Source organism: Lontra canadensis, unplaced genomic scaffold, assembly GCF_010015895.1.
Source record: "Lontra canadensis isolate GAN:19392208 unplaced genomic scaffold, GSC_riverotter_1.0 scaffold177, whole genome shotgun sequence".
In the NCBI taxonomy this organism is placed as follows: Eukaryota; Metazoa; Chordata; class Mammalia; order Carnivora; family Mustelidae; genus Lontra; species Lontra canadensis.
Genome location: NW_022631171.1, coordinates 697,787 through 721,145, shown reverse-complemented (window position 1 = coordinate 721,145; position 23,359 = coordinate 697,787).

Here is a 23,359-nt window from a genome sequence, read left to right as displayed (position 1 = left end):
TCAAAAGACCTAAACTGAAAATGGGTAGAGGAGCATCTGGGTGGCTCAATTGGTGAAGCAGCTGACTTGAGTTCAGGTTATTATCTCAGGGTCCTGAGATTAAGCCCTGAGTCAGGCTCCCTGCTCAGTGGAGAGCATGCTTCTCCCTCTCCCTTTGCCCCCCTCTCCTCTTGTGTTCTTTCTCTCTTTCTCAAATAAATGAAAAAATCTTAAAAAAAGAAAATGAATTGAAGCTAAGGAGAAACTGACAAATTTAACATGCCTCTTTCAGTAATTGATAGATTAGGTAAACAAAAGTAATTACAATAGTATCAATGATTTGAACAATACAGTTAGTGAGTTTAATATAATGGGTGCATGTAGAATCCTATATTCGCTTGTTAAGAATACATCTTTTATAGAACACCTTGGGTATTCATATAAAAATGGACTATGTACTAAACCTTAAAAAATCTGTCAGCAAATTTCAAAGTCTTGATATTAGAAAGAGCACATTCTGAAATCAAAATTGATTAAGTTGGAAATAAGTTATAAACATATAACTTGTTAATTATAACATTTAAACATATAACTTTGGGGGGCATTGAAGAAACCAGGTACTTGCCTTTGTACCCATATCCCAGGTTTTGCTAACTGCATCTGTGGTGATAACACAGTCCTCTGTTCCCTGTACCATCTGGATCTTTCATTTTAGGAAAGTCTGCAATTGTTGCTATTCATATAAGTGCAGGTAAAATCAGATTTGCATCCTGTCCTAAACAACTATAACACCTGGAAAAATATATTAAAATAAAACAACAACCACTTTCAGGCATTGAAAAGCAACTAATGCAGGCTTGTAATGCTGGAAACTCAGGGTACACAGGGTGAAACACAGATTCACCCAGGCTTGCATCCTGAGGACATACTTCCAGGCCATGATTCAGGGAAAATGAGTCCAAGAAGGAAGCAGTGGTTTTGCTGGTATAAGCAACAGAGAAGAGTTCAAAGTACTAAGGTGACTGAGATTTTGGTGGTAGATTGACTGAGGGTGGACCACAGAGAAGGAGCTGCAAAATATGAGTAGAAACTCATCTTAGGTTCTTGGAGGACTTGTGGCTATGTGAGAACATGGGAGAAAGCAGCCGCTGGGAGGTCAAGATGTAAGTGAAAGTTCTGAAGAGCATACATTTCTGGGAAGACATTAGAAGTCAAGCTTAGAGTGGAGAGATTTGGAGGGACAAATATCCCAGACCTTCAGAAAACCCAAAAGACCATACCGTTTGAGAAAGGATAATACACCAGGCATAAGGCTATACCTTAGGAATAAACACAGAACTACATTAATAAAAATATTTTAAATTTGAGAACAGTTGATACAATGTTACATTAGTTTCAGGTGTACAACTTAGTGATTTGACAAATTTATACATCACGTTATGTTCACCACCAGTGTAGCTACCATTTGTCCCATTACATTACTATTATGATATCATTGACAATATTCCTTATCCGGTGCCTTTTATTCCTGTGACTTATTCATTCCATAAATGGAGGCTTGTATCTCCCATTTCCCTTCACCTGTTTTTGACCATTCCCTCATCCCCTCCCTTCTGGAAATCATCAGTTTGTGTTCTGTATTTATAGTTCTCATTCTGCTTTTTGTTTGTTTATTCCTTGTTTTTAAGAATCCATTTATAAGTAGAATCATATGGGATTTGTCTTCTCAGTCTGACTTATTTCTCATTTAAGTATAATACCCTGATCATAAAGTTATTCACTGGTCTGGAGAAGAGAGTGGAAGAACTCAGTGAGACCTTCAACCCAAAATGACATTTGAAGTGTCTTAGCCTGACAGAATATAGATAATCTACCAGCAGTTTATCTACCTGTCAGAACAAAACCCAGACTCTTTAGAAGGGGATAGTAAAATCCCCAGCTTTTATAATGTTCATCTACAATGTCTGGCATTCTGTTACTAGGTACTTAGATACTTAAATAAGCAGGAAAAGGAACTGATAATTAAAAGATAATTCTGTCAGTAAAAGGACACCAAAAATGATGTAGATTTTTGAAATAATAGATGAGGCTCTAGTATAATCATTATTACTATGTTAAAGAAAAAAATAAAAAAAAAGGACCAAAAAAATGGATGAAAGAGGAGTATTTCAACAAAAAATTAGAATTTATAAATAAATCAAATGAGCATTACAGAACTAAAGATATAATATCCTAGGTGAGAACTCACTCAATAGGCTTAACAGCTGACTAGATGCAGCAGAAGATAGCATCAGTAAATAGGAAGGCAGGCTTATTGAATATACCCAAAAAGAAGGAAAAAGAGAAAGCAAACAAACAAAAAAAAAACAGGACAGAGTATGCCAAAAATACAGTGGGGTATGATCTAAAGGTGTAACATATGTGTAATTGGAGTCCTAGAAGGAGAGGCAGGAAAAATGGAGGAGAAGAAAATTTGAAGAAATAATTGTTGGGAATTTTCTAAAATCTCATTAAAAGTACAGAGAAACACAAAGTCCTGAAAATAGAACAGGAAGCAGAGAGTAAGCAGCAGGTTTCTAGTGTAGTTTTTCATGTGACAAATGCTTAATGTCCCTTTAATTAGTGTTCTGCAGTGCACCCATAGGAAGGAGCTCAGACATGGGAATATCTGTTCCAAAACGTTCTCCATGAATCCTCCAACCAAAAGGATTTTATGTTGAACTTTTCCTATAAGCCAATGAAGCTCCTGCCAGAGTGACACAAGCCCTGGGGGGGCTTGGGGTATCTTTTGTGTAATCCTATGGCTCTGCATTACCATTTAAATGTCAATGACCCCTAAGTGTATCTCCGTAGTTGGATTCCCTTCAGTGATTAATAGAATTATTTCCAAATGAATAAAATACTTTCATTTGGATGCTGAAGAATGATCTATAATTAGCATGTCCAAAGCATCATTAATGACAGACAGTTCAACTCTGAAACTCCCCACATTAGTAAACTGGCACAGTTATTAAAAAAAAAAATCTAGAAACTACTCTTGATTTCTTCCTTTCTTTCATCTCCTACATTCATTCCATTAGGATTTTTGGTTAAGTTCTACATAATCTTCAAATTCATTCATTTCTGTCTATTTCCACCACTGGCCCATAGTCCCTACCACTATCATCTCTGCCTAGACTACTAAAATATCTTCCTTGTTTGCCTTCCTGTGTTCACTCTTGTATCCTCATCGCTGTAATATTTTGCAAATACAGCAGTATGAGTAATGTTTTTGGAATTAAAAAAATCAGATCATTTGGTTTAAATTGTCTACAGACAATTAAAGGTTTAAATTTTCATTGTACTTGGGATAAGTTTCCTTAGTCAGGCCTCTGAGACCCTGTGTCATCAGGCACCTGATTTTTCTTCAGCTTCATCTCTCATCCTTCTTCCTTTGTCATTAAAATGACTCCAGCTACTGCTCTCTTTCTGTTCCTTGGAACAATGAGCTGCCAGGCTGTCCCTGATGGCTGGCTCCTGGCTGTTTTTCAGACCCCGGTTCAAGTATGGAGACCTCACAGGTGCCTTTGCTGAACAGTCTCTCTCTTTCACAACCCTGTTTTATGTTTATTTATGCATTTACTTGTTTATTGCCTTCCTTTCTCATTAGTAAGTTTCATGAGGCAGGGGATGTTTTTCTCCCCAGAGACTAGAATAGTGCCTACCTGTAGTATGTGCTCAATTATCCATGGATGAGTGAAGAGACATACAGAAATGTTGATGTCCAAAGCAGTCTTATTTTCAGACGAGATCAGGCGCATTCAGGGTGGTATAGCCGTAGATGCTATTTTTCAAAGTTCCATACTAGGGACATTGAGCACGCATGTACTAGTTTGCTCTCAGGTACATTCTACACTTGACCTTTTCTCTGTATTGTAAGGAATGCATTTCCATGCTTTGTCATGTTCTGGCTTCCCAACAGTTTAACCAACAGGGGATCCAGGAGAAATTTGGGTTTTAGAGGAGCTAAGAGGCCAGAATGTTTCATCCCCAGTCTCCCTGTTTCAAGTGGCATCTCTAACAGTACTACACTACCTTGTGGCTCTAGCTGTGGAGTATGGAACAATGGGGTCTGAGCTCCCCCTGGGAAGCCCTTCATGTTGTTTTATCTCTTGCCATCGATACACCCCCAGATCCTGTCTGTGCTTTATGAACATCATTTTCTCAAGTCCTTCAGTCTTGAGCTGGTACAACTTCTTGCTGTTCACTGGTTCCCTGTCTCCTGTTTGTCTCTTTCACTATGTACCAGTTCCCAGGACTAAATATTCTTGTTTGCAATACCTGCAGTAGTTTCTATTTTTTTGAGTGGACTTATACTGATCCAAGCACATATTTCCAAAATGCTGTCATTGCTAAGAACACTTTGATGCTCCTCTTATACAACAGTTATCATATCATGTTTTACGAACCATCAAAAACAACAGTCTGATTAGTTTGATTCACTCTACAAGCCTACGAGTCACTTTTACTATTACCAAATACCTGAATGATATTTAAATTTTTAAAAAACCCACTATTCCCACATGTACTAAAGTTTCTGGTTGGAATTATAAAAGGGACATTTAAATTTTTTGAGAAATGACTATATTGTTGGCATAACAATATCCTTCTAAACATATCTATGTATCTTGTGTCCCTTTCTCTCATTCTTTCTCTCTCTTTGCCCCTTCTTTCTTTCTTAGATCAATGATAGTATTTTATAGTTACAGCAACTCACTTTTGCCCTTACAGATCTCAAATAGTATGGTTTATGGTTAGATATTGGCATATGTTTGATAATTTTAAAAGTTGATTAGTCAGCTCTAGACAGAGAAATGAAGAGAGATAGGAAATTTCGATAGCATTCTGTAATCTATATGTTCATTGTATTTTTATATTGTCCCTTGGATGTCAGTTTCATGCTTTAGTTTCATTCTACAAGTTGTTTATATGTAATTCATTCTGTGCAAGATATTCTACCTTCTCATGAAACAAGCACAAACTTGAGAACTTTTACATATTCAAGAGAAATGAAAATAAATCCTAAATTTATAACTAAATTTATATTGATTCTCTGACCAAAAAAAAGGCCAAGATCTTAAGCAAATGACTAAAATGAGTGTCAGTCATTTGAATTTCAAAATATGAACTGATTGTGTTCCAAGCAGCATTGGTGCCTGCATCTCCAGATGAGCCTTCTCCAAGAAGGTGTGTACTTCACAACAGGCTTGTCAAGGTCCACAGACAGTGAAAGTTCCACTGTAACTCTTGTGGGAAAAACACAAATTTACATGCAATACAATTCTTGTAATTGAAGTCTGGTGTGAGTAATGCAATATTTAACTTGCCTTTACAAAAGAAACTATTCATCAGATCAAAATTTGATATAGTAGTCTTTGTAACTTCTAAAAAATCATGAAACAAACAATTGTTAATTTGGTTTAGTACCTGTCACCCACTGTGTGGTATAAACAAACTGAAAGGCATTCTTACCCTTCAGAGCTAAACGGTGCTACTTTTATGGTGGCAATCTCTGAATCTCAATATAAAATATTTTTTTTCAAGTTCTGTCATATGGGAGAGCTTTATAAAATCTTTACAAAATCTTGTTTTGTAGTACATATATCAATGAAATTTAATGTTTAAATTGCATAATAAAATATATTTGTTTACTTATTTGTCTTTTATATCAATTGACCAATATAACAAGAGTTGTGTGTGCATCAGAATCTCTTTTCTAGAGGTGCCTGGGTGGTGCAGGTGGTAAGCATCTGCCTTGGGCTCAGATTGTGATCCCAGGGTCCTGGGATAAAGACCTATGTTGGACTCCCAGCTAAGTGGGGAGTCTGCAGCTCCTTCTCCCTCTGCCTTTTCCCCCTGCTTGTGCTCTCTCTCCCAAAAGAATGAGTAAAATGTTAAACAAATAATCTCTTTTCTGGTGTTTCTTCCTTCTGAATCTTCCATAAAGCTAGTCAGAGTCAACACCACTGATAAAATGCTGGGAGAGAGAAAAAGAGAGAGAAAAAGTGGACTTAATCCTGAAGATTAGTTTTATTTTGAATATACTTGGTTTGTGATACTATGTAGCTAAATAGCATGTCTAAGATACATAACCCTCCTTGATTCTGCTCCAAGGAGAGTGGATGGGGACTTAAATGCCCCCTCCTATGCAAGACATGACCACATGACTACTTAGAGATTTTATCTTTTGAGTAGGCCACAGAGTATGTCCAGTATAAAGAGGAGGGACCTAGAGAGTGTGCTCACATCCCAGACATTCTGTGTGTGTGTGTGTGTGTGTGTGTGTGTGCACACACAAAGATGGATAGAGAAGAGGAGCAAAAGAAGAGGTGGGAGTAGGGAAGCAGTCTCTAGTTCTGTTGCTGGGGTTTCCTGCCATTAGAAAATGTTTCTTGGTTTATATTTATACTTTGTCCCATAAAATTGTTTTATTTTCTTCAGTTAATTATACATTTTTACTTTTCATCTGTATATATTATTTCCTCCCAATCTCCTTTTAAATATATTTTCTTTCCATTTTTTCCCTTTGATTATTCACAATGACTGTTTTTTATTTTCCTGGAGCACCTAGTTGTAGGAAGTTCTTATAATGAAAGGACAATGTCAAGATAACATTCCATGCTTCAGAATCTCTACCAAGAGACTGACTTGTACAATCTGAAATGATATGCTTTGTACCACAAAATTTGGTCTGAAGTGATCAACATTAAGAAATAACTAGGTAAATTTATTGGACTTTAAAAAATAATCAAACAATTTTGTGGGCAGTGGAGAAAAATGATCTAGTCTATAAGAGTAACACAATTAAGCCAGCTTCATTTCTCCCTGGCAATAGTTAAAGCCATAAAACAGTGAAATATTTAGTATTTACAAAATACTCAAGGAAAGAAAGTGTGAACGAAGAATCTTACATCTAATCAAACTGTCATTTATGTGTAATGACAAAGAAAAATTTTTTTGAATATGTAAAAATTTAGATAATAGAACTTTATAAAATTGTAATCATAAACATGATAATTTCATCTTTAAAAACATTGTTATGGATTGAATTGTGTCCCCACAAATTCATATATTGAAGCTATAATCCTCAATGTGATTGTATTTGAAGATGGGTTTTTAAGAAGATATTAAAGTTGAAGGACTGATATTCTTACACTAAGAGAAAGAGCCACCAACTTTCTCTCTCTGTACACATGCCCACCCAAAAGGAATGGGTTTGGAGGGTACTCCTGTATTGTGTGAGAATTGAATTAAAATTCAATAGCAAGAAGGCTATGAACCAAAAAGAGAACTTTTACCAGAAACCAGCCCTGCTGGCACCTTGATCTTGGACTCCCAGCTTCCAGAAAGGTGAGAAAATAAATTTCTGTTGTTTACACTCCCCAGTCTGTGGCATATTGTGATGGTAGCTCTAGCTGACTAATACAAGCATACAATCCACCCTAAATAATAGGAGAATTATGTATAAAACACAAGGAAAAGAAACAGCATATACAGGAAAAGTTGTAAGAAAAAAAAATTACAGAAAGCAGAAAATGTAATACAAAATAATCTGAGATAATTGAGTCTAAACATATCTGTGAAGTTAATAAATATAAATGAACTTAATTCACCTATAAATGTATAAAAGACTTGAAATGGAATTAAAAGTCAAACCTCAGTTCTGTTCTATATGTAAGGGACATTCCTAAACTGAAGTGATTCAGAAAAGTTGCAGATAAAATGATGAAAAATTACACTAGAGAAATGCAATGGAAAAGAGAAAGCAGAGTAATGATGTGTTAGCACATAGGATTCATTTTTTAAAAAGATTTCATTTATTTATTTGTCAGAGAGAGAGAGAGAGAGAGAGCGAGCGAGCACAGGTAGGCAGAGGGAGAAGCAGACCCCTCTGTTGAGCAAGGAACCCAATGTGGGACTTGATTCCAGAACCCTGAGATCATGATCTGAGCTAAAGGCAGACACTTAACCGACTGAGCTACCCAGGCATCCCTACCATGTAGGATTCAACTGTGGCATTTGTTATGGCCTACTCAAAAGATAAAATCTCTAAGTAGGCATGTGATCACCTTACTTGCATAGGAGACAGCAATGAAGTTATGAAACACCTCCATTTTATCTCAGATGTACCTAACTTATGTGCTATTTTCTAGGAAGCCATGGCTCATATATCTTAAGATACATAACTTAAGATTATTAAGTTATTACCACAAACATCCAGGAACATCCTGCTAAGAGCATTTAATAAATAAGGATATTCACCCTAGCTGTTTCCATTAATTTATTTTCTACAGCATCTGTTATGGCATGCTTACAAGTAATCAGACAGCCACCTGCCTCTATATATTACACAGGAGTACCCTCCAAATCTCATTACTGAAGAGAAATGAATTGCTGGCCAACTGCTTCACTTCTTTCTTCCTAGATATTAATATCAGACAACATAAAATACAGGACAGAAAGAACTACATTAATGTTAATAAGTTAAATTTGCAAGGAAAACATGTTATAAATAATTATGAATGGCAATGCATCAGAAATATGGAAGTAATATCCATGAAACAGAATATAGAGGCACAAGGAACAGAATGAAACACATTTCTGGTAAGGGAATTTAATTCAATTCTCATACAATACATCAAGTTGACAGTAAATAAATAAGAATACAAAAGACTAAAACAACATGATTAGTAAGGTATGTCTGATCGACTTTTACTAACGTTTGTATTTTTACATTGGAGAGAATTTTTTTTCTTCAAAATCTTGAGGAACATTAACACTTACCTTCTGTTAAGTCACAGAAACAAATTGGAATATGTATTGAAAAGGACAAAAAGAAAGAAAGAAGGAGGTGTGTCTCGGCGGCCCAGTGGGTTAAAGCCTCTGCCTTCAGCTCAGGTCATGATCCCAGAGTCCTGGGATGGAGCCCCACATGGTACTCTCTGCTTGGAAGGGAGCCTTCTTCTGCGGCTCCTCCCACCTTCTCTGCCTGCCTCTGCCTACTTGTGATCTCTGTCTGTGAAATAAATAAAATCTTAAAAAAAAAAAAAGAAAGAAAGACGGAAAAGTTCAGATAACACTTATTTTACTTTTTACATTTTAGTCATGATGGTATTAATAAATAATTATTTAGGTAAGTAGTAAATTTTCTTCAAATTCCAACTTGATATGTTTCACTCAAAATTAAGGGAACCTTCTGGAACAAAATGGTTTTACATGATACTTGTACATTGCTTAAATACTACTCATAATATAACTATGCATGTCCATTTAAATTGGGCAAAGAGTAGGAGACAAAAAGTGAATCCTATGTTTTAGGAGACTATTTTGACAATCCTCTTGTTGCAAGTAAACCATATTTTTCAATTTAATTTTGTTAAAGATTTATTTATTTTATAGAGAGAGCAAATGTGAGTGGGGGGAGGGGTAGGTGGACAGAGAGAATTGTTGAGCAGACTCCCAGCTGAGCAGTGGAGCTACATGGACTTGATCCCAGGACCCTGAGATCATGACCTGAACTGAAATCAAGAGTCAGCTGCTTAACCGACTGAGCTACCCAGGCACCTTTCAATTTAATTATTTTTTATTAAGGTATAATTGACAAATAAAACTTTAAGATATTTAAAATACAATATGATCATTTCATTTACATGTACATTGTACGAGGACACCACCACATCAATTCAACACATCCATAATCTCTTTTTTTATTAAATTTTTTAATTTTTTAAATTACTTTTCAGTGTACTAGAATTCATTGTTTATGCACCACACCCAGAGCTCCATTCAATACGTGCCCTCCACAATACCGACCACCAGGCTGGCCCAACTTCCCACCCCCCGCCCCTTCAAACCCCTCAGATTGTTTTTCAGAGTCTGTAGTCTCTCATTGTTCATCTCCCCCTCCAATTTCCCTCAACTCCCTTCTCCTCTCCATCTCCCCATGTCCTCTGTGTTATTTCTTATGCTCCACAAGTAAGTGAAACCATATGATAACTGACGCTCTCTGCTTGACTTATTTCACTCAGCAGAATCTCCTCCAGTCCAGTCCATGTTGATACAAAAGTTGGGTATTCATCCTTTCTGATGGAGGCATAATACTCCATAATGTATATGGACTACATCTTCGGTATCTATTCATCTGTTGAAGGGCATCTTGGTTCTTTCCACAGTTTGGCAACTGTAGCCATTGCTACTATGAACATTGGGGTACAGATGGTCCTCCTTTTCACTACATCAGTATCTTTGGGGTAAATACCCAGTAGTGCAATGGCAGGGTCATAGGGAAGCTCTATTTTTAATTTCTTAAGGAATCTCCACACTGTTCTCCAAGTTGGCTGCACTAACTTGCATTCCCTCCAACAGTGCAAGAGGGTTCCCCTTTCTCCACATCCTCTCCAACACACGTTGTTTCCTTTCTTGTTAATTTTGCCCATTCTAACTGGTGTAAGGTGGTATCTCAATGTGGTTTTAATTTGAATCTCCCTGATGGCTAGTGATGATGAACATTTTTTCATGTGTCTGATAGCCATTTGTATGTCTTCATTGGAGAAGTGTCTGTTCATGTCTTCTGCCCATTTTTTGACATGATTATCTGTTTTGTGTGTGTTGAGTTTGAGGAGTTCTTTATAGATCCTGGATATCAACCTTTTGTCTGTACTGTCATTTACAAATATCTTCTCCCATTCTGTGAGCTGCCTCTTTGTTTTGTTTACTGTTTCCTTTGCTGTGTAGAAGCTTTTGATCTTGATGAAGTCCCAAAAGTTCATTTTCACTTTTGTTTCCATTGCCTTAGGAGACATATCTTGAGAAGTTGCTGTGGCTGATATTGAAGAGGTTACTGCCTATGTTCTCCTCTATGATTCTGATGGATTCCTGTCTCATATTGAGGTCTTTCATCCATTTCAAGTTTATCTTTGTTTACAGTGTAAGAGAATGTTCGAGTTTCATTCTCCTACATATAGCTGTCCAATTTTCCCAGCACCATTTATGGAAGAGACTGTCCCGACTGTCCTTTTTCCACTGTATATATTTTTTTTCCTGCTTTGTCGAAGATTATTTGACCATAGAGTTGAGGGTCCATATCTGGGCTCTCCACTCTGTTCCACTGATCTAAACACATCCATAATATCTTTTATCTTTTTTTTTTTTTTTTTTTTTTGGTGTTTGAAAACATTTGAGTTCTACTTTCTTAGCAAGTTTCAATTATAAATTACAGGGTTATCAATATGGTCATCATGTTATTCCTTACATCCTCAGATTTTATTCATCTTATAATTGAAAATTTGTATCTGTTACCAAAACTCCCTATTTCCCTACCTCCCAGCCCTCTGCTTGCAAGAATTCACTTTTTTTTTTTCTTTTAAGTTCCACAGTAAGTGTAACTATACAGTATTTGTCTTTTATGTCTGGCTCATTTCACTGAGCACAACACCTTCCATGTTATCACAAATGGCAGGGTTTCCTAATTTCTTAAGGCTGAATAATATTCCACATTTTCTGTATTCATTTATCAATTAATGGACACTAAAAGTTACTTCCATTCCTTTGCTATTGCAAACAATATTGCATTGAGCATATGAGTACATATTATCTCCTCGAGATAATGGTTTTATCTCCTTTGGATATATACCACAAACTGGGATTTCTGGATCATATGGAAATTCTGTTTTTAATTTCTTGAGGAACCTCCACACTGTTTACCATAAACAAAACTTGGTTGTAGTTCCTCCTCCTCCTCCTCCTTCTTCTTCTTCTTCTTCTTTTCTTTAAGGAAAGAGCACAAGCAGGGGGAGAAATGGAGGGAGAAGGAAAAGCAGACTCCTCACTGAGCAGGGAGCCCAACACAGGTCCTGACCCCTGGCCCCTGAGATCATGACCCAAGAACAAGGCAGCCTCCTAACCAACTTAGCCACCCAGGCACCCCAACTGTAGTTATTTTTAGTAGTTTTGTCTTTTAACTTTCACACTAGAGTTATAAACCATTTACCCATTACCATTATAACATTAGAATATTCTGAATTTAACTATATACTTACCTATCTCAGAGTGATTTATACTTTTATAATATATTTTTCTTTTACTAGATAGTGTCCTATTATTTCAGTGTGAAGAACTACCTTTAACATTTTTTTGTAAAACCAGTCTACTGCTGATGAATTCTACTGACTAGAAAACTGTCTGTCCTTCAATTTTAAAGGACAACTTTGCTAGGTTGAACATTCTTATTTCGCAGTTTTTTTTTTTTTCTTTCAGGACTTTGAATATGTCACCCCACTTTCTTCTGGTATGCAAAGTTTCCACTAAAAGAAATCCTCTTATAGTCTGGGGATATTCCCTTGTTTGTAAAAAGTGTTTCTCTCTTGCTGCTTTTAAAATTCCTTGCTTTAATTTTTGACAATTTAATTACAATGTGTTTTTGTGTGGGTGTCTCAATTCATCTTGTTTACAACTTTCTGGGATTTCTTTATCTAGATGTCTATTTCTTTGCCCAGGATAGAAAAATTTTCTGTCATTATTTCTTTGAGTAAGCTTTCTGCCTTTTTTCTTTCTCTTCACCTTCTGGAACCCCTATAATGTGTATAGTGGAAAACTTCATAGTATCCCTTTATCTTTATTCCTTTCTAATCTTTTTTTCTTTTTGCTCTTTTATTTAGATGAATTCTACTACCCTGTCTTCAAGTTGCCTTATCCTTTTTTCACTTGATCTAGTTTGCTGTTTAACCTCTGTATTGCATTTTTTTCAGTTTAATTATTGTATTCTTTAGCTCTATAATTTTTGTTCGGTATTTTAAAAGTATTTTTTATCTCTTTGCTGAAATTCTCACTTTGTTCATGCATTGCTCACACTCTAGGGTGTCTGCATGGCCTCTCCTGGGACAGCCAAGGGTAAGGTAGAAAGCAGTTGTTCAGAGGTCAAAGAGTACCTCAGTTTCTGGGAAACTAGTTATCTTCCAAACTAGCAGTTGGTCCAGTTCCTCAATGGACAGTACCTTTGTAAACCTACCCTAATGTCCTTATTTGCTAATTTATGCATGATGAGTTATGGTTATTCCTGAATTAAAAGCTCCTGATCATCTTGCTGTCCTTGAAAGTCATGTTTTTATACATAAAATGAAGCCATAAAACAATAAAGTTCATAAAACAATAAGGTTCTTATTGAACCTTGAATTGCCATGAAATGTAAGGAGACTCAATAAAGTAAGTGAACTCTGTGGAAGGTAAGAATCAGATATCAATTAAAAGTATTTAATTTCAGTTTACCAAAGTAAAGTCTACAAAATTGTTATGGATCACAATTAGATTCAAGTCATCAACGAGTGGTATGCAAATAAATGTTTAACAACCAACTCTCTGGTAAACACTAACCAAACCCTGATTTGTAACATTTGCCAGTTTCTGAGGTGTAAATATACCTATCACTGCTTATTTCAGCTACGAATATGATGCTACTGAACATGAAGTTGGAAAGAGACAGGCAACAGTAGCCCATTACATAGTTTCCCTTGTACTGATATAATAGCTATACCTCCCAAGGCATGGATTATAGCAAAACATAAAAAAAAATAGGAAGTGACTCATTTTAAAGTATCTATTACCTTCATTTATAACATAATTTATTTAACTGTAAGTTTATGTAATGTAACTTTTTTTAAAAGACTTTATTTATTTGCCAGAGAGAGAGACAGCCAGAGAGGGAACAGAAGCAGGGGGAGTGGCAGAAGGAGAGGGAGAAGCAGGCTTCCTGCTGAGCAGGGAGCCTGATCCCAGTGTGACCTGAGCCAAAGGCAGACACTTAAGGACTAAGCCACACAGATGCCCTGTAATGTAACTTTAGTAATGTCCGCTTTTAACAAATGATTAAATATCCCTAAAATGTTAACAGCTGATTTCAGTATACTACTCCATCTACCTTGTGATCAAATTATCCAACCTCTGAGAATTTATCCTACCTGTATACATATACAGTGACAGTATTGTTTCTGGCAGAAGGCAATGAAAATAATCTAAGTTTCTATTTGTGAAGGATTTGTTACATAAACCCTGGTATACTCACAAAATGGAATGCTCTGGAGAAATTAAAGAAATTTTTAAAAGAATAAGAAAACTGTCTTGATATAGAAATATCTCGTGTGTATGCTGTATGAAAAATGCATGGCTCAGGACAATGAATATTTTTTGTGTAAAAATGTAGAGAAAGCACTTTAATTATATTTGCATAAAAGGATTTAAAAAAAGAACACAGAGGAAACTCAAAAAGTAGTTTACTTCTATGAGGTAGGGATAGAAAAGGGGAGATAGAGATAGGATGGGAAGGAGCGAAACTTCTCAATACCTTTGTAAACAGTTTGGATTTTTGGTTCATAGAACTAAAGCAAGTAACAATCTTTTTAAACCAATAAAAAAGAATCTTTTTCTATATTAAACTATGCATAATATTTTCTTAATGACCAACTAAACTTGATAAATTGTACTATATTTTGAATTGTATTACTTTCACATGTGTGATATAATCCTGTTCATATCAATTACTTTTCTTCAAATAAACATATTTGCAGTATAACACTTACTCAGTGTCTTTCTTTGACTTTACTGTGGAACTGACTAGTCTATCCTTCTACTTACTGTAGGTGTCTAAATATAACTCCTTTTTAGGGGAGTTTAATATACTAACATTGGTGAAATTTTTCAAAATAATTCCCATCGTGACCATTTCTCTGTTTCATAAAATATATTAACTAGCTCTTGCACAATAGACAATGAAGCCACAGTTCATACTTCAAAGTTAGAGTGAACACTTGACACACTTCTCACATTTTAATTTTACTCCTATGACTCATCTCTGTCTTCATTCAAACTAAAATTTTTGTACATCCTGAGGAGGTGAAAAGATCATTGGGTGGGATTCAAAAGAATGATTCTATTTCTGGCTCTTCCACTTACTAAATGATCATGGCTATGTGGCTTAAAACCTTGGAGCCCGTGTTTTAATTATAAAATAGAGATAGGGTTATTCTGCTTAAAGTACAAGGAAGTTATCACATCCAAATGAAATACTATTATATGAAGTACTTTGACAAAATCAAAAGCTTGCACAAATTTATGCTACCATTATTGCCATCAGTACAAGGAGATGCTTTGATATACTGCAAAGAATTTGAAATCAGTAAAAAACAGTAACTTTGAAGTCAAACTGGGTTTCAATTTTGCTGTATTATTGAAAAATTTTATATGTGAATTCTATTTTTATTTACTTTTATCTCTTTACTTAAAGTAATATTTTATAGCACCTACTCCCTCTGCTGTTCAAATGTTTTTGTTTTCACTTTCTGTTAAACTGGGGTCGAGAGGAGGGAGAAGGGGAAATCAGGAATAAAAGCTAACAAAATTCACCTCTGTGTCACCTGATATACTAGTGCAATTATCTCTTTCTTAGGGAGGATTATTCAAACATTCTGTACTTTTTTTTTTTTTGTAGTTTGTAGAACTAAGCTTTGATCTTCTTTTCAAATATCACTCTTTGAGTGTAGTCTGCAGCCTTTAATTTTAATGGCATATGCTGTAAAAATGCTAGAAATTAGAGATCATTTTCTTATAAAACAAAGGAGTCAATCAGAAATGGTTTCATTCTATGTCAGGAGTTATTGTGGCTTCTCCACCCAGGAGATTTTATTTCTAGACTATGAGAGTTAGCTGAATAATTGTGAAATTTATTGCAAAACACATGACATTTTTGGCAAGCCCTCGCTTCAAACACAAAGCTTATTTTGAGTCTAAACTCTTTGGAGTCATGAACTTCGAAATTTTGTTAAGCTCAGTGAATTTATTGATCTTAATAAATGTACACAATGCCACCTAAGATTCAAAGGAAACTACCAGCTTATTTTCTGTAGATTTATTATCCCTTGAGTTCTGTCACTTTGCTCATAATTTTGCTTTAAGTATGTAAGAAAAAGGGACAGAAAATGCTATTAAAGTATTAAGCCAAGGTGATATTAAATCAAATGTAACCACTGTCTCAAGTTAATGGTACCTTTCAAACACATGCTAAGATTCTATCAACACCTTTTCTGGTCTCAAGCCCATCCATCTGCTTTTGGTTTTTTATTGTGAAATGTAATATATAACCCACCATTACTCTTCATTCATTCATTCAATATATGTTTTGTAAATGCCAGATACTGTACTGGGAAATATATGTAATAATATTATTATCAATACTTATAAAATCAAAATACTTTCCACACTTTGCATATAGAACAGTGAATTTGGTGAGGTTGAGTGAGGCAGATGAGTTGGAGGGGAGGAGTGTTTGTGTTTGTGGCATGTACTGGCTACACTCTGGGGTATCTGTTCATCTTATCCTGAGCCATTCAAGGGGAAAACAGAAAGTGGCTATTCTGGGGTCAAAGATTCCCTCAGTTCCTGGTAACCAGTTATCCTTCAAACTAGCTCTCAATTCCTCAATTGATAGGCTTTTATAAACCTGCCCTAAATGTCCTTGCTTGCTACATTGTGCATCAGTAGTTATGATTATTTCTGAATTAAAAACTCCTGACCTTCTTGCTCTCCCTTGATATTCATGTTTTTAATGCATGAAGTGAAATCATAAGACAGTTGTATGAACTATGAGCAATACAAATAATATGCTCATATTTTTAAAGTGGCTCTTCTGATTCAGCTCTCAGAAGTTGAAGATCTGAAGTGCATCCAGCTGTTTTCAAGTAGAAGGGGGCAGTAAAGATGGAAGTAGAGAGGCACCCTCCTCTTCTCTAGACCCACTTGGGGCGGCTTGCATCAGAGATGAAGAGATGGTTCAGGAATATCTACGAAAAGCATTTCCTGGGAGGATTCCCTTCTCACTATGTGTCTTCTAAGCCAAATGAGGGGCAAACAAACACTGGGAAGAGAGCATGATTCCCAGAACAGCAGTCCTAGTACAATTAATATAAGGTGTTAATTGGGGCTGTGCTAGGGATCCACAACGTTATTGGTTTGACAGAAATACACCAAATAAAGAGAAAAGAATCTCTTAAAATTCTAACATGTTTCTGTAAAAGGTTTTAGAAAAATAAAATTATATGAGATATGATATTACTGGGAGGCACATGGAAATTTTCTAATTCCTACAAATAATTCACACCGTGCCTAATGAGCTGAGGTACAATGTGGCTTCAACATGTGTGGTCCCATGGCCTGGCAGGGTTGGATTGGTAGGCCATGCCTCTCCACAATAACCAGTGAGAACACCCCTTGGTCAGCACCAAGTACTGGTCACGGCCTACAGTGTGTGAAGAGTACGTTTTAATATCAGTGGAAACACACACAGTGTTGATAATTAAAAGGGAGAAGAAATCTTTTCTTGGGAGTCTTTGTGTTGATGTTGTTTTGTGACACTAATGCATTATTTCATCCATTCTAATATAACTCAAAGGTGAGCCAAGAAAGTCAAGGCTGGGTAAGACAGTATCTTTTCAGTTAATTAGGATGTTAGGGAAGGTAGATTATCAAACACAAAAGTATAATGTTTCAAAATGAACTGAAAGAAAGTCACAAAAACTTCCTTCTCTATGATTGTAGGTAAAGTGTGACCAGGGTAACATATGAGTCGCTTCTCCCAACTTCCTCCTTGCAGCAGGGTGAGTATAATTAGCAAAGATCCTTGTGAATCAGGGAATGTGGGTCCTGAGAGTTACTGTAAACTTGGTAACTGAGAGAATTTTTTTTTTAAGTTTTTGTTTTAATTCCAGTTAGTTAACATACAGTGTTATATTACTTTCAGGTGTGCAATTTAGTGATTTAACACTTCCATACATCACCCAGTGCTTATCACAAGTGCCCTCCTAATAAAAAGATTGTAAGGTGTGGAAAAAGCTGAGGGAAATCAGGAAAGGAGGAATTGAGTACTTCAGTGAGAGAAGCAGGAGAGAGGGGAGTTATTCCACCTTTTGGCATGAAGGAAGAATTCTTGCAACCCCGAGAGGGTAGCGGTGTTGAGGGGGCTGCCATGCAGGAGTTGTTCCTTCACAGTGGAAGCAGGCTGACACAGGACCCTGGTGGAAGAACCATGGGACAAAAATAGGACTTCACTCTCCACCTGCCTTCTCATCTCTTGCCAGTATGCTTCTGTATCTGGACCCAACCAGTACTTTCTAGACACAGATCAGGGTGAAGAGGACAGAGAGTGGATGTGTAGTGGCAAACAAAATTATCCACATGGTTCTGGGGAAACAGGAAACCTAGTCTTCTCCTGCCTCTCCTGCCTCAGAGCTGGGTCCTTGACTCCTGAATGTCATATAGACTAACAGCCTGGGGCCTTGTCAATACAGAGTGGACACCCACCCACCCCATAGTGTGCACTATTCTCTCACCTGGTGATTGGCCCAGTAGGGATCCTTTCTGTACCCACAGTGAGAACCAAAGTGAGGAATGGCCTTGGGTAGGGCAGAAGGCAGGTGTCTTTTCTACTAGCCAGCTGACATCGTCCTCATCTCCAGAGTGAGAGTTCCTTCAACAGAAAACCCTAATTTCAAGTGGTTTTTCAGAATTTCATTACATTTAATTGTCTCTTCATTTCTGTTCCATTGCTCAAATAGAAAGCCCACTTTTATTATAGATAATGCCAGGCCCTCAGTGACCTTTTCTTTGTCAAGTACCTTATTTTATATTCTCTGTCACGTGGACACTGTTGATCACCTCTCCTTGAAATTCTCTCTTCTCCAGATTTCCCTGACTCTGTTTCTCTTTCTCCTCCTTCATTTATGCCTATTATCAGTCCTCCTCGTGAGATCCCTACCCCTATGGTGTGGTTTTTCAGCATTGTCTCATCAGCTTGCCTTTCTTGCCATCCTCACCCCGGCACCCTTATTCCTGCCCTTGGCTCTAACTGTCTTTGATCTCTCCAACACAGACTCTCCCCAGAGTTAGATGATCCTCCACCACATACACAAACAACTGCCTCATGGGTGCCTCAAACACATCTTTGCAAAACCTGGACTCATTGCATTCTCCTCCCAGCTTGCTGTGACTTCTCCTACATTTCTTATTTCAGTTAATAGTGCTGTCCTCCACTTGGTCACCCAACCATAAGCCCAAAGTAATTCCAGGCTCTTCATCCTCCCTAACTTCTATATTCATTTAAACTACAGGTTTTGCGAATCTAATTTCCTAAATGGTCCTCAAAACTACCATGTACCCTACGTGTGCAGCAATTACCTTGTTTTAGGGTTGAATCATCTCTCACCCAGACTATTATAGTAGTTCTAATATGTTTTTCTTCAAATATGCCCTCCTCAAACCACCACTGCCTCCTTGCAAGCTACTCCTCAGTCTGTGCACCATTGTCCTTGGGACTCTCCACTTACGTATTCCTCTGTCCTCCACCTGGCTCTCACCTCAATACCATCAGTGCTGCTAACACTGGGAACACTGTCATTTATTGCCTTGTGTTGCCATAATTTCTCTCACTCCCCAACCTAGCACCTGACATGGGACTGGCACTGAATTTTCAAATCTGTGGATCCAGTTTGATCAAGTGGTTCAGGGTTGGCAGTTTCAGGTTTAAGACTCAGCTCCGTGACCATGGGAAAGTCCTCATTTTATCCCTTATTTATATAATACGCTGCTATGGGTCACACTAAGATGCCTTTTAGTGGTAACAGTACATGATGTTGATTCAATAAGGGACTCATCACCTCTGCTCTTTTTTCTTCCAATACAGTATACAAATTAAAGATAAGTGATATTTCAAAAATCCCAAATCTGAGCATACTATCCTCCTGCCTGAGACTCTTCATGTCCCTTCCTGTGTCTTACACTGAAATCCAAACCTTCAACCATATATTTGTTTTTTTTTCTTTATTTTTTTAAAGATTTATTTACTTAGAGAGATTGAGAGGGAGAGAAAGAGAGAGAGAGAGAGAGAGAGTGAGCACAAGCAGGAGGGGCAGAAGGAGAGGGAAAGAGAATTCCAAGCAGACTCCAGGCTGAGCACAAAACCCACAGGACTCAATATCCTGACCTCAAGATCACAACCTGAGTGCTGCTCAAGAGTCAGGTGCTCAACTGACTGAGCCGCCCAGTTGCCCCAGGGATCAGTGTAATCTTGACCTCTACTCTCACTTTATCTTGTGCCACACTTCCCTCGGTCACCAGGCTCAGATACCTTGGACTCCCCTCAGTTCCATAAATGTGTTTCACTTCTGCCCATGCATGTTCTTCACATTTGCTAGAATGATCCTGCCTAGAATGTTCCTTTCTTCCTCTTCACCTGGAGAACTACCTGCAGTCTTGAAGTGGCAGCTTCAACACTACTTGGTTCACAGGGACTTCCCTGATGCTTTTGTCGTGAGGACATCTGGTCTTTGGGGCCTCCCTAAACATGTGCAGGCTCTATACCTGCAATAACTCACAGGATGTCTTCATGACAAAGACACGAAGGGGACTTACATCTTTATTATGGCAATTTGAAGATAGAGTCTTGAAGAAGGGGAGCCTTTTATTTACTTCACACAAACTAGTTGCATTCATCGTTGACTACCTTGTTTTATTAAATATGTTTCCTATAAAAGACTCACCAGTTAACTGTACTTGTTATTAATTATTCATAAAATTTTAAAGACTTCTGTCTCTCACACTAGATTGGATAATTTGCCCTTGTCTTGTTAATCCCTTGAGTCCTGCCTTCTCACCTGTATTCAGCAATATCTGATCAGTGACATGAAGGACACTGCTGCATTCTGGCTCCTCTGAGGCTGCACTGGTCACACCTGGGTCTTAAGCAAATGTAATTGCTACCTTCAGCTATATACTTATTGCAGGTTTATATCTGCTTTTAGAGCCACAAAAAAGCCAGTTGATCACAGTTTACTGGTGGTATCCATAGTCTATACAATAGAAATACCAAACCACACACTCCCCAAACTACTTTGTAGCATGAATAAGAGTCACTGAGAACACATTTTGCAGCTTTAAAAGTACTTTACTTGTAGTTATAAGCATAGTGGTAGCCCTGAGCAGAATGGCAGGTAGCAATCAAGTGCGGGTGAGTTTAACAACATGTGCTTTGTATCACTGCATAATACTATACAGCATTTTAGCAGTTTGTTTTTCCTCTCCATTTTATAGGCTCTTCTCCAGTATTGTGATAAAATCTCATACTCCTGACAACCTGACTGCACATAAGCAGACTTCCTCACTGTGTTCAGAGACACAAGCCAGGTTCCCCTGGCAACTGCAACTGCCTGAAGGTTTCTTAATGCTCTGCCCATTTTGGCTTCACTTTATTTTGGCCATTAGTTTGGTAAAAAAGAAAAAAAATAAGAGTATTCAAATGAAACAAAACTTCCTTTATCATAATTAGTAGTATTTTGCCTTCAAAAGGCTGTCCCAACTAGTAGAGTTTTCTTATTGGTGATCAGAATGAGAACATCATCTTATAGTTTAGAAGTCCCAGGCTGAGTTCTGCATTCTGCTTTCATTATAGAGTACCTAGCAAACCTCTACACACACACACACACACACACACACACACACTATGAGAGAGCAAAAAGTTCAAGTTATTGGAATTGTACAAACTTGGAAACTTCTTTAAAGTTTTTTTTTAACCTCTTGAAAACTGTTAGGGTGCCTTAGTGGCTCAGTCGGTTAAGCCTCTGCCTTTGGCTCAGTTCATGATTTCAGGGGCCTGGGATCCAGCCCCACATTGGGCTCCCTGCTCAGTGGGGAGTCTGCTTCTCTCTCTCCCTCTGCCCTCTGTCCCTCTGCCCCCCACACCCACTCATGCGCTCTCTCTCAAATAAATAAATCTTAGAAAAAGAAAGTTTACTTATATCTTTTCAAGTAATACCTTTCCTGTTCCTCTTTTTTATCTTTGCCAAATAACCCTTTCTCTCTATATATTTTGTCTTTTGGGGAAGAGTCACTCTGCATTTGCTCCCTTACATGAAACTATTCTGTGCAATCAGCATATGGCAAGAGCCAGAAACACCTGTGTTTGAGCCCAGCTCAGTAATGTTACCAGCTGTATGAGCCACCTGGGTGCTAAGTACAACAACAAAAATTAGCCAATGTGGTGAATGCAAAAGCAGGATAGATATTGTAAATACTCTTTCAAAAGGGATGGGGTTGGGGGATTGGGTGAGCCTGGTGATAGGTATTATAGAGGGCACGTATTGCATGGAGCACTGGGTATGGTGCATAAACAATGAATTCTGGAATACTGAAAAGCAATAAAACAAAATGAAAACAAAACAAAACAAAAGTGTGTTGCACAGAGACAGTTGTAGGTATTTTCAATGCATGAAATCATAAATAAATAGGTAGTAGACAGAAAGATGGATAATTCCGTCTTTCCTAGTTATTTTACTTAAACATATTATTTTTACTTTCTTACTTGGATACTGCTTAGTTTTCAAACACAATGTCTTCCTGGGTTAGTTTGGTGGTAGTCTGGGATCCCTCTGGCAGGAAATGAGGCCCCAGACATCTGGAGATGATTCATCTGCCATCTTCCTAATACAGAAGTACCCTCAGACATATGGAGATCCCACCATTCTGATGTTTTGTCATCTTCTAATGAAAACCTGCAATCAAAACCTAAAAAAAAAAAAAAAGTAAGATTTGATAATTTTCAAAACACCTATGATCCCAGGGTTGGAGGGATTCTTTTGGGCAAAGGAGAGCTTTGCTGTTGTTCTTTGAATCAAATTCCTAAGAAGAGCTGTGCATTTTGAGGTTGTTGTTAAGACTCCGGTGTCAAATGCCTCTTTGGGGGTCACAGTATCTTGAATAAGGTAGGAGCTCTCTTCTGCAGTCGACTGATGAATGGAATGACTGTGTCAGCATCCTGACTCCCATACCCAATTTGGAAAGGGGAAGCTCCTCACTGTCCTTCAGGACCCTCACTTCAGTGGCTGAGTCCTTGCTCCCCTGTACAACTTACCTTGGCCTTCCTTCATTTTCGTCATTGTTCCCTGGGTCTCTTTGTTGGAGGGCGTCTTTCACCCAGCAGAATCTGAGCAATCCTTGACTGGTGGAGTTAACCACAGAAATGACAATGGCTGAATTTCTCTATGGGAGTTCAGATTCTTGGGGGCTTCATAGAGAAGGCACCCTAGGGACAGAAAATTGATGACTGCAGGGAATAAAGAAAGAAAGAGACATTGTCAACTCCCCAGCCAACACCAAGGCCTGAGTAGGAAGAGTATTTTACTTATTCGCAGGTAATAGCACGAGATACAGTTAATATCTCTAAGGTGCAGTATGTGTGTCATCTCAGAGAAGACTAGAAGGAATGGAATGTAGAGGAATATTCTATTTATGTATACTAAATCATTAATAT